The 12,118-nt window shown below is 38.7% G+C and overlaps 1 protein-coding gene across 1 annotated transcript in view; it reads left to right on the forward strand.

The window, feature by feature from the left end:
• MID1 (midline 1) overlaps positions 1-12,118 on the forward strand; it is a 381,575-nt gene that overhangs the window by 138,029 nt on the left and 231,428 nt on the right. The gene's annotated exons all lie outside the window — the stretch shown is intronic.

The following is a 12,118-nucleotide window of genomic DNA, read 5'->3' on the forward strand; positions in this document are numbered from 1 at the left end:
TCTACCTTCGCCCTCTCTCTCTCTCCTGCTCCAACATGTGATGAAGGTGCTTGCTTCCCCTTTGCCTTACACCATGATTGTAAGTTTCCTGAGGCCTCCCCAGCCATGCAGAACTGTGAGTCTCTTTTCTTTGTAATTACCCAGTCTCAGGCTGTTCTTTATAGCAGTGTGAGAACGAACTATACAGATACAGATAATTAATACATGTAAAGTCTGAACACCTCAGTGGTATAACATGATCTAATCACAATCCAGTGAGGTCATTAGGGGACTTTGTTCCATTCTGTCAAATGGGGCACACATTCCCTCCATCTAGTGGCTCAGTATCCTGCTAGATCCTCAAAATCCTCTGCTGGATACTCAACATCCATCCACCAAATAAGATAGTGAAATAAATACAGACTAGGCCAGGGGTTAACAAGCGCTTTCAGAAAAAAGCCAGAGGATAGGTATTTTTGTGATACAAAGAACAATGTATAGCCTGATAAATTTTGCAGACCTCACATAGCTCAGACTGTTCTGAACTTTTTCTTTTCTCAATTCATATGTGCCCAGGTGGGAAAGAGACAGGGATTTGCTTAACATATGGCATTGTCTCTCCTATAATACAGTATATGAATTTAACATATACCATCAGATTACTCAACATATGGGTATGAAGAAAATTGGCTGTTCGAGAAAAAAAATTGAATCTCACCTCATGCCACAAACTAATTAAAGATGAATTCAATAATCAATTTTAAAAAAGTAAAACTATTTTTAAAAGACAAAAATTGATTTGTACATTTCTTTAGTCACTAAATATGGAAGGATGGTCTAGGTGTGAGTACAGTAGACAAAATAAAATAGTTGATGCTATATTTGTGAACATAATTTTCTGCCTTCTGAAAGATAAAAAATAGTACGAATGAAATTAAAAAGCAAGTAACAAAAAGGAGGAAAATATTTGTCAGAAATAGGACAGAAGTAATATCCTTATATAAAGAGCTCAAACTGATAAGAAAAGTATAAAAACACTGGTTACAAAAATGGGAAAAAATACTTTTGAATAGATAATTTAGAGAAAAGGAAATAAAAATATTTTAAAACCTCATAAATTATCAAAATGTATACATTTAAGAATACAATATGATTCTATCCTCTTTTTCCTAATAAAAGAGATTTTTAAAAAGTGTTTAGCCAGCACGTGCCTCACACCTGTAATCCCAGCTACTTAAGAGGTTGAAGTAGGAAGATCACTTAAGGTCAAAAGTTTGAGGCCAGCCTAGGCAATATAGAAAGATCTCATCTCAAAAAGAAAAATATATATATTGGCTGGGAGCAGTGGCTCATACCTGTAATCCTAGCACTCTGGGGAACCGATGGGCGGAGGATCACTTGAATCCAGGAGTTCAACCAGCATGGGCACCATAAGGAGACCCCATCTCTACAAAAAATAGAAAAAAAAAATAGCCAGGCATAGTGGCAAGCACCTGTTGTCCCAGCTACTCAGAAAGCTGAGGTGAGAGGATTACTTGAGCCTGGGAGGTCAAGGCTGAAACGAGCCGAGCCATGATTATGCCATTGCACTCCAGACTGGGTGACAGAACAAGACGCTGTCTTTTTAAAAAATGTTTAACGTTGGCATAATTCAGTAAGAAGATATCATGTCCTACCGATTAAAATAAAATATGTAAAACCCTCCTGTAAAGCTTTTGCAATAGGCACAAAGAACTTTAAAAATATTTTGACTCACCATTCTCACTTGGACTCAATCTGAAAGAAATAATCACAAATACACATCTATTGTATGTGCTAACGTATCTAACATACTCTTCCAGACAAGACTACATTTGGCTGCATGTAACAGAAACCCTACCATACTGAATTAAACAAAAGGAGGCGAAGGTGGAGATGGGGGATATTTTTCTCATGTAAGAAGAAGCCAGGCATTTGGCAGTCCCAAGCCAATATAGTTGTTTGAGAAAAATCATCCAGGTAGCTTCTTGTCCTGCCTTCTTTAGGCTGACTTTTGTCTTCATCATCTCAAGTTCCAGGGAGGAAAAGGGGAGAAATTTAAGAGACAAAAATTTTGTCTTTTTTATTGATAAAATGATCTTGTCTAGATAAAATTATCTAGAAATGTATGGCTCTATCTATTTGGCCCAACTATGTTATTTGGTCCTTCCTACCTTTGAAGGAGGCCAGGGCAGAGAATATGTAAAACACTAGAGCTGCAAATGAAATTTGGGTGTTCTGTTAGTCAAAATAAAGGTAACAGTGGATATTAGGTGGGCAACTCCAAGGGTTGGGCAAACACAAAAATGCACTGCCAAGATCCCCTTCCAAGAAAGAACTTGCTATCTTGCTCCTGGAATGCGGTCCACAGACACCTCCACCCATAAGGTCACAGCTCAAAGGCTGCCCAATTATAGAGAGTCACTTCACCCAATGTCCCCTTCTTCCCAGAGCAGCCTGCATCTGATGCCTGAGAAAGACAGGGACTTAAAAACGCAACCATCTATATCCCACATGAGACAATTCTGATCTGCAACACTTGTTCCAGAGCTCTTAGCCAGGTTGTCCAAGGATTTGTAGGGCCTGGATTGCAATTTGGCTGCTTTCTCTGCCCAGTCTTGCTTCTTCCCCCTTCTCTTTACTGATGTGGATCTCTAGTAAGTATCTTCACCCCAAATTCCACCTCAGCATGTGTTTCTGGAGAACTCAGTCTGCAACAACAAAGTATTGTTTATAATAGTGTCAGGACTAAGGGAAAGCTTTCCCCTTGCCCTGTGGAGGTTTGCTGAAAATTTCAGACAAGAGGCAGATTAATAAGAGAAAAGGCATGCAATTGTATTTGATCATAGTTTTACATCTGTGGGGGCCGTGTTGTGGGCATAAGAAAGGTAGTCAATGTATGTGGGAAGTTGCTGGTCTCAGTAAACCTGGAAGTGAGTCATCAATGTTGACCAACACTAGATCTATGCAGAAGATATTAGTGATGATGAAGCCTAGCCTCTTGGACATATAACAGATGAAAAAGGTAGAACCTAATCCATTAACCCTCAACCCCTTAGACACAGCCCCTGCACAGCCAACACACCCGAGCCTTAAGGGTTGATGGTGACACCAAACCCCCTTCCCCAGAGGGATGGACACCACCACCATCAACTCTCAAGATCACAGACTCTGAGCCACGGTGATGATAGTAACTCACACCCCAATGCCCCAGACCCACAGGATCAGAGTCTTCACATTAACCAGATTCCCAGATGGCTCACATTCTCATGAAACTGTGAGAGGTACAGACACATCCTTGTTAAACACAAACCTTCCCATCCACTGGTCCACTGGATAGAAACCTAATTTTGGATTTGTGTCTCTGCATCCCACCCTTTTTCTTTCCATCTTGTACTATACAGGGGTGAGTGTGTGTGTGTGTGTGTGTATGTACGAGTGTGTGGGGTGTAGGGGCCGAGGGGTCCCCTGAAGTTTCACTGAAAAAAATCAACTCACAAAAGACAGATTAATTGGAGAAAAGGCACACAAATTTATTTGATGTGTACAAATAGGAGCCTTCAGAATGAAGGCCCAAAGATACAGGGGAAATTATCCATTTTTACGCTTAGGTTCAACAAAGTATGGACAGCATGTAGAAACAGGGGTGGACAAAAAGGGCCTGATCTAAAGCTAATGGACTGAGTGGGGAAACCCAGCAAGGCCTGTCTGTCTAGATTCTTCTTGGCCTCTCTGAGCAGCATTCCTTCCTTCTGTGTGTAAGGCAAGACCCTCTCTGGAAAGGGGGTGTTATGACCTACAGTCAAACAAGGTATGTCAGGGAATTTCGTTATGGCCAGTTTTTACATAGATAAGGTGGAGGGAAAGTTAGAGTGATATTTTTAGATTTTATGGCTGGCTTTGGGGAAAAGCAGTTCTGGTTTCTATGATCCGTCTTGGGGAAGACAGATTCTAGTTTCTACAGCTAGCCTCAAGGGAGAATGGGACTGAGACAGAAGGGCAGGAGAAGGTCAGAGAGAAACTTTTGCTTCTGAGGCCTTCATTTTGGGGTATTGTTTTCTGAGTCCCTATGATAGTAAATACACAGCAATAGAAAAAATTAATAATTTTTGGTATAATGAACTATTACGGCCATTGAAATGGGAATTTACGTGAAATTTTAACAACATAAAATATCCATGACATAATATTTAGTTTTAAAAAGATAGAAATTGTGGTATATGTATATAATAGAATACTATGTAGCAACAAATACTAAAGGAGTACATGTAACATGATACACGTTACAACATGGATGAAGTTCAAAAACACTTTATTTAGTGAAAGAAGGCAAACACAAAAGACTATGATTCCACTTGCATGAAATGTCCAGAAAAACAGATCTATAGAGACAGGAAGGAGTTGCCTAGGGGTTGGGGTGGGAACAGGAATTAACTGTAAATAGGCATAAGAGGTCTTACTGGGTGTTAAAAATCTGAATTTTGATGATGGCTACATAACTTGTCAAATTTACTAAAAGTTATTTTAACGGGTGAATTTTATAATATGCACATTTTACCACAATAAAGTTGTTAAAGATTCCAAAGTAATGACACTTAGAAAAAGACACAATTGGCCGGGTGCGGTGGCTCACGCCTGTAATTCCAGCACTTTGGGAGGCTGAGGTGGGCAGATCATGAGGTCAGAAGATCAAGACCATCCTGGCTAACACAGTGAAACCCTGTCTCTACTAAAAAAAATACAAATATATATATACACACACACACACACACACACATATACATATATATATAGCCAGCATGGTGGCACACGCCTGTAGTCCCAGCTGCTCAGGAGGCTGAGGCAGGAGAATCACTTAAACCCAGGAGGTGGAGGTTGCAGTGAGCTGAGATCACACCACTGCGCTCCAGCCTGGGTGACAGAGCGAGACTCCGTTTCAAAAAAAAAAGAAAAAGAAAAGAAAGAGAAAGAAAGAAAAGAGAGAGAGAGAAAAGAAAGAAAGAAGAAAGAAAAAGAAAGAAAGAAGAAAGAAAAAGAAAGAGAAAGAAGAAAGAAAAAGAAAGAGAGAAGAAAGAAAAAAGAAAGAAAGAAAGAGGCACAATTTAAAAATATATACACATCCACTATACACCCAACTAGTTGAATTTTATCTCTGTCTATCTGCCTGTATGTGTATCAAACTGTTAATAGTGACTATCACTTCATTTTTTAGTTATGGGTGATTTTTATTCTTAGATAGATCTTTTAATATCCACATTTTCTACATTGAGCATTTATTACTTAAAGCAGTTAACTTACAAACAAACAAACGAAAAGCCAAAACATCTTTTTTAAAGGATGAAGTGCTGCCAGGCACGGTGGCTTACGCCTGTAATCCCAGCATTTTGGGAAGCCGAGGCGGATGGATCACTTGAAGTCAGGAGTTTGAGACCAGCCTGGCCAACATGGTGAAACCCCATCCTACTAAAAATACAAAAAGTAGCCAGGCGTCATGGCACATGCCTGTAGTCTCAGCTACTCATGAGGCTGAGGCAGGAGAATTGCTCGAACCAGGGAGGCAGAGGTTGCAGTGAGCCAACATCGTGCCACTGTACTGCAGCCTGAGACCCTGTTTTAAAAAAAAAAAAAAAGAAAGAAAGAAAAAGAAAAAAAAAAAAAAAGATGACATACAATTCCTTCTCTGCAGATCATCTCTTGCCCTTCCAGAATGGCTGGAACTTAGTCTTCAACTCCTACAAGCACATGTTAAATCACAGAGTACTTGTTTGTGAGGGAGAAAGTTTTCAATTGAGTGATTGACTCTCTAGATGAATCAAGTCTACTATGTGTGTTTATGTGTCTGTGCACGTAATTGAATAATGAGAGAAGGTCCAAATCCAAAGAGGAGGACCAAAGACAGTAGTTTCCAGAAACAAGAGGTACGGTGTTTATTTGGGATGTTATTCATTCTTTTTTTCTTTTCTTTTTTCTAAATCAAGTTCTCACTGTGCTGCCCAGGCTAGAGAGAAGCAAAACAATCATACCTCACTGCAGCCTTGACCTCCTGAGCTCAAGCAATCCTCCCACCTTAGTCTCCCAAGTAGCTGAGACTACAGGTGCATGCCACACTCAGCTAATTTTTAAATTTTTGTAGAGACAGGGCTCACTATATTGCCAGACTGGTATCAAACTCCTGGCCTCAAGTGATCCTCCTGCCTTAGCCTCCCAAAGTGCTGGGATTACAGGTGTGAGTCACCATGCCAGGCCAGATGTTAATGATTCTGTCATTAAGAGTTGATAGAAACATTTGAAGTGAAACTTTTTATTTCTAGAGAATCAGGGCTGAGTTCATCTAAGCATTCTTTCAGAAGACAGACCTTTCAAGGGTTGAAATAAGAGCTCTCACGTAAAGTATTAGAGATTTCAGTTGAGATCAGGGAAGAGAAAATGACTACAATTGAGCACAGTATGCCAAAGTTGACTAAAAGCTGGGTACTGTTAAACTAGTCTATAAGTTCAGTTAAAGCTATACTCTCCTTCTAGTGTCACACAAATGACTCTCATTGTTTCAGGACTGTGTGTTTAATCAACCTCCACCCAATGCCCCAGGTTTGACACTCTGCCTGTGCATTGCTCTCTTACCAGAGAGGTAATCTGACATTCAAATTTGTCCATATATCACTTCTAGAAGCTGGTTAAAAAGCACTTTCAAAGTATTGTTATATGGTAAGTTAGCAATTTTGCTTCCAAAAATAAGTTGCATTTTAATATATTTTTAAAAATATTAATGATTAGGGAAAAGGTAGTGAGAATGCAGCATAGACCATTACATGAACATCACGCTTTTTCTTTTCTGCTAATTCACTGATTTAAATGTGAGTTTATTATTCTCACTGAGGTATGACTAATTTGGAGTCAAATTATATTTATTTTAATGAGCTATCTTTTTTAATGCATTTTATGTTGCTAGTGCTCTTGTGTTACACAAATGAAAAAGAAAATTTTTATTTTTACATCCCTTAAATACTTTGCAGCAATTAAATGCTTACAGATAGCTGAACAATAATTCTTCCTACAAGCAGAAAAAAGAAAAAGTGCTTTGCAGAGAGCATTCTAATCTAATTAGGTTTCAATTATCTACAAAAGAAAAAAAAAAGATAAAAAGAAAGGAAAAGAAAAGAAACTAGGTCAAACTTTCTGACAATCAACTCAGGTTATTGTCCTCTGAGGTTCATTTTGAAATACAGTTTACAGTTTAATTTTCTATGCACGTTTATTATAAGAATATTATAAACTCACAATCTTAAAAAAATTAAATTGCAATCCCATCACAGAAATATAACCAATACTAACATTTTTTTTGAGAAGGGGTCTTACTATGTTGCTTAGGCTGGTTTTGAACTCCTGGGCTCAAGTGATCCTCCCACCTCCACCTCCCAAAGTGCTGGGATTACAGGCATGAGCCACCGTGCCCAACCAATATTAACATTTTGATGTAGCTTCTCACAGAATGTTTTCACTATAGGCACAAACAAAAAATATTATTTGTTTTTACACAAAGGTTTATTCAACAAATGTTTATTGAGTGTCTATTAAGTGCCAGTGTTATTTCTCCTGAATGATACCGTAGCTACACTGCCAACTCAGCATTCACTATCATTTGAATGTCCTTTCATGTGAATAAATTTGGATGTGCTATATCATTTTAATGACTGTATAATTACAAATGATTGTACTTTCCAAAATGACAACAGCAACCTTTCCATTCACCCCCCATACTTTCTGAACCTCACCATGCCCCACCAAGGGGTAGAATACATGGCCCCTTACCTTGAACATGGGTGAAGTTTTATGACTGCCTCAGTCAAGCAGAAGTAACACCATGTGATTTCCGAGAGATTGTAAAAGGTGATATGACTTCTGCCTAGCCTCCTCTTAGAACATTCACCCTTGGAACCCAGACAGTATGTTGTGAGGGAGCCCGAGCCACATGGAGAAGCTGTATATATATGTTCCAGCTGACAGCTCCCACTGAGGTCTCAGGCAACAGCCAGCATCAACTGTCAGCCATGCAATGAGTGAGTCTCCAGATGACTGCAGCCTCTAGCCTTCGAGCCACAGCAGCTATTGCCAAATACAGCAGAGGTGGCTGTACCCACTGAGCCCTTCCAAAATCACAGACTTGTGAGCAAAATACATGTGCCTTGTTTTAAGCCACTAAGTGTGCAGGTGGTTTGTTATGCAGCAGTAGATAACAGCAATAGAGATAGGCATTTGGATGGCCATACCACAATTTTTGTAACCAATTCCTTAATTTTAGACATTTGTATTGTCACAAAGTGTTTTGATGTTGCTGTTGTTGTTGCCTTTAATACAAACATCACATATATATACCTGTGAACACAATAGTGTGTGTGTAGCATTATTATTATTGTTGTTATAATTATTATTATTATTATTATTATTATTATTATTATTGAGACAGGGTCTGGCTCTGTCACCCAGGCTGAAGTGCAGTGGCACAATCTCAGCTCACTGCAACCTCCACCTCCCGTACTCAAGCCATCTTTCCACCTCAGCCTACTAAGTACAGGCCGCGCCACCATGCCCAGTGAATTTATTTTTATTTTTATTTTTATTTTTGGTAGTGATGGGGTTTCACCATGTTGCCTAGGCTTATCTTGAACTCTCGAGTTCAAGCAATCGGATCACCTTAGCCTCTCAAAGTGCTAGGATTATAGACGTGAGCCACCGTGCCCAGCCGCCTTATTTCCTCAATATTATTTCCCAGAAGTAGAAGCGCAGGCCAAAGGATATGAATATTTTAAGGGACTTTGATGTGAGCTTTTGGCAGTTCAATTTAACGTAGTTTAGCAGTTCACAAATATGTATGGCTTAAAAATAGTTAAACCTGAAATGCTATGGCAAAATCAATCACTACAAATTCCATGACTGAAAAGGAAAGATCACTGAGTATAGAAAGAAAACAAAAAACAAAAAACTGGTAATTCTATCATAAAGAAGTTCTGGCTTTTAAGTTAAAGATAATACATTCAAACATTTACATTTTTAAAAAGTGATTATGCAAACATGAATTTTGAGGGTGAAAGTCTTACTGAAGTCTGCTTCCATATTTGTCAAATATAATCCCCAGATGGTTCCCAAATACCCTTGGTCACTAATATACCCCTCTTCATGGTAAGATAACTTTATCTGATGAATTTTAACTTCAAGAACATAAAACGTATCTTCAAGCCTAGAATTTTTTCTTGAGCTTTCTGAAGGCTAAATAATTCTACTGCAGTCTGAAGACCTTGCCCTGAGTAGGGTTTTACCTCTGAATCAGTGTTGTCAGATGAGCAGATACAATGGCTTAACTGGTTGTGAATAGGAAGAGCTGAATTACCATGTGACCATAGCTGATACAATTGTTGCTTTAAAATGTAGAGGCAAGTTTCAAGGTAATGCTTTTGCATTAAGTGCTGCAAAGTTTTTAAGTGCCATGGCTATTCTAATTCTTTACTAATTACATGTGTATTACCTGTCACCTTCTCATAAAAAATAGTAATAATAATAATATCTGAGGTTTGTATAATAGTTCACAAGGTGCTTTCACATTTGTTTTCATTGTTTCATTTAATCTTCATAACAAAACCAAGGGGTCAGCATTACCTTCATCACTTTGTAGGTGAAGAAAGCAAGTCCAAGAAAGCTAAGTAACGAGGCAGAGACAGCCAGGACTCAACTTAAGATCTTTTAAAGCAGAAACTACGGAAGTCTATCCCATCCTTTTCAGTTTGTCTCTTGACTTGTGCTAAAACTCATTACACAGCAATAGGGGTCAACAAATTTTTTGTGGAAAGGGCCGGAGAGTAAACATTTTCAGCTCTGTGGACCGAGCAGTTCAATACTGCAACTACTCAACAGTGCCATTGTTGCACAAACACAGCCATGGACAACACGCAAATGAATGGGCATGGCTGTGTTCTAATACACCTTTATTTATACAAACAGGCAAAGGATCTATTTGGCCCTCAGACCATAGTTTGCCCACCCCTGACATAAGAGAATGAGTAAACACACAGGAATCTCATGTCTATTTCTGCCCTTTTAACCACAATCCTTCCCTTTCCCTATAAGAAACTAACTTTATTAGATTCTTATTGATCCCTCCAGAGTTCCTGTTTTCACAAATACAAGCCTATGCATATATGGACTTCTCATCCTCCCATTGCACCTCTCTTATTTCCCTCAGCCCCATGCCCTCTTCAACACTTTGTTTTCATTGCCTGGGCATCTGTCTATATTAGTACACAGAGATCTGACATTCCATTTTGCCATTGCCTAGTACTTCACTATACAGATATGCCACAGATTAGTCAATCTACTGCTGCACATTTGTGTGGTTTCCTTGTATTGCTTGAAAATATGACATTTCTTGCTTTCTCTGGTGATTGTGTAGAATAGGTGCCTAGAAGTAGGATTGCTGGAAGGAAGGGTCCATGCATCTATAAATTTATTAGATTGCCAAATCTCTCCCCCAACTCCAGATTGGTGGTGGTATATTATACTCCCAGCAGCAACCTATGAAAGTGCCCATTTCCCCAGAACCTCATCAGTGGTGTATGAGCCAAACCTTTGAATTTAGTCCACTCTGACAGGCAAGAAATTATACTTCGGTGTAGTTTTAATTTACATTGATTTTATTGCAAGTGAGAAAGAACACTTTTCCATGCATTTAAAGACCGATTATATGTCTCCTTTTGTTTCATATAACCTTTGCCCATTTTTCTTTTGGGTGGTAGGTTTTTCTCTTTTCCAAGTTTAGGCATTCATTAAACATGAAGGAGATGGGCCCTCTGTCCCAGTTCATTATTTCTTTTGACTTGATATATGCTGTTTTATTTTGCCATGCAAAAGGTTTTCAAAATTTTTATGTAGATAGATTTATTGATCATAGAGATATATAGGTGTAGCTGTAGATACAGACATAAATATATCTTCTAGATTTTTTACTCTCCTTGTACTGGACATCTGAGATGAAAGTAAGTGAAAAGGATAGAGGTGATGGTGAGAGTCAGAAAGATATTAGAGCTTTTATTTACAAGTAAGTTTGTATCCAAAATTCAAATGGATTATCCAGGTATTATTTTAAATATTAAGACCAGTGGCAGGTACTGGTACAGAGAACAACTGAGAATAGAGCAAAATGGCCAAGGAAAAGGAGGAAAAGGAAACTATTTTAGGTCAAGAAAATTATGTACTAAATGAGTTCTAGTAAGGCTGAAACTCATGATATAGACACTTTAAATATTTTTGTTGCTGCTTACATATAATTTTATGGCAAAATGTCTTAAATTGCATATAACAAAGACATTAGTATCATTGAGCTAGTGTTTAGCAGTGTTCCTTTTGAAGGTTATTATTCTGCTCTCAGGTTACAAACTTTATAGAATGTTCAGTTCTGTGCTTTTGTTTGGTTTTGTCTGAATTCTCTGCCTAGTATGTTCATCTCATCCTACTCCCATTACTCCAGCAAAGGGGAATCAGAAAACTGAAGTTAAGAAAGACAGGTAAGTTATAGCATTTGCTATGCACCTCGACTCATTTTTGCTATTGAGATAGCATTGTCACCAAGCAGAGGCAATTTTTTTTCTGGAGAGGAGAGGCAAGACAGGGGCCTGGGTGGGGGGTGCGGCCAGAACTGTGATGTCACAGATTGCATTGTCTCTTGGGAAACTCATCCATCAAACCGTCACCTCTGATTCTATGCAGGGACACTACCAAAGAGGCAGTATGCCCCAGTTTGGGTATTCTGAAGTGTTAGTATGTAGTGGAGCTGGTGGTGTGAAGCCGATTCATTTTGTTCCAAAGCCCCAAATGGCATGCTGCCGAACACAGGCACAAGCACAGCAGCGTCTCCTTAGAAATAATGTCTCCAAGGCAAACAGCCCTCATTGCAAAATGTAGAAGTCTGCCATCTGCTTGTCTCCACTGTGATTTATTCATTTCAGGGTTTTAAATGATGTAATAAAAAGGTAAGTCTTCTTTTTAAAAACTGGAGGGGTAAGTGGGAATTCCAGATTGATTATAGCATATCTGGAATGTATGTAAGATATTTGTCTTAAGTTAGAAGAGGATT

The sequence above is a fragment of the Chlorocebus sabaeus genome, chromosome X (assembly GCF_047675955.1).
Source record: "Chlorocebus sabaeus isolate Y175 chromosome X, mChlSab1.0.hap1, whole genome shotgun sequence".
NCBI lineage: Eukaryota > Metazoa > Chordata > Mammalia > Primates > Cercopithecidae > Chlorocebus > Chlorocebus sabaeus.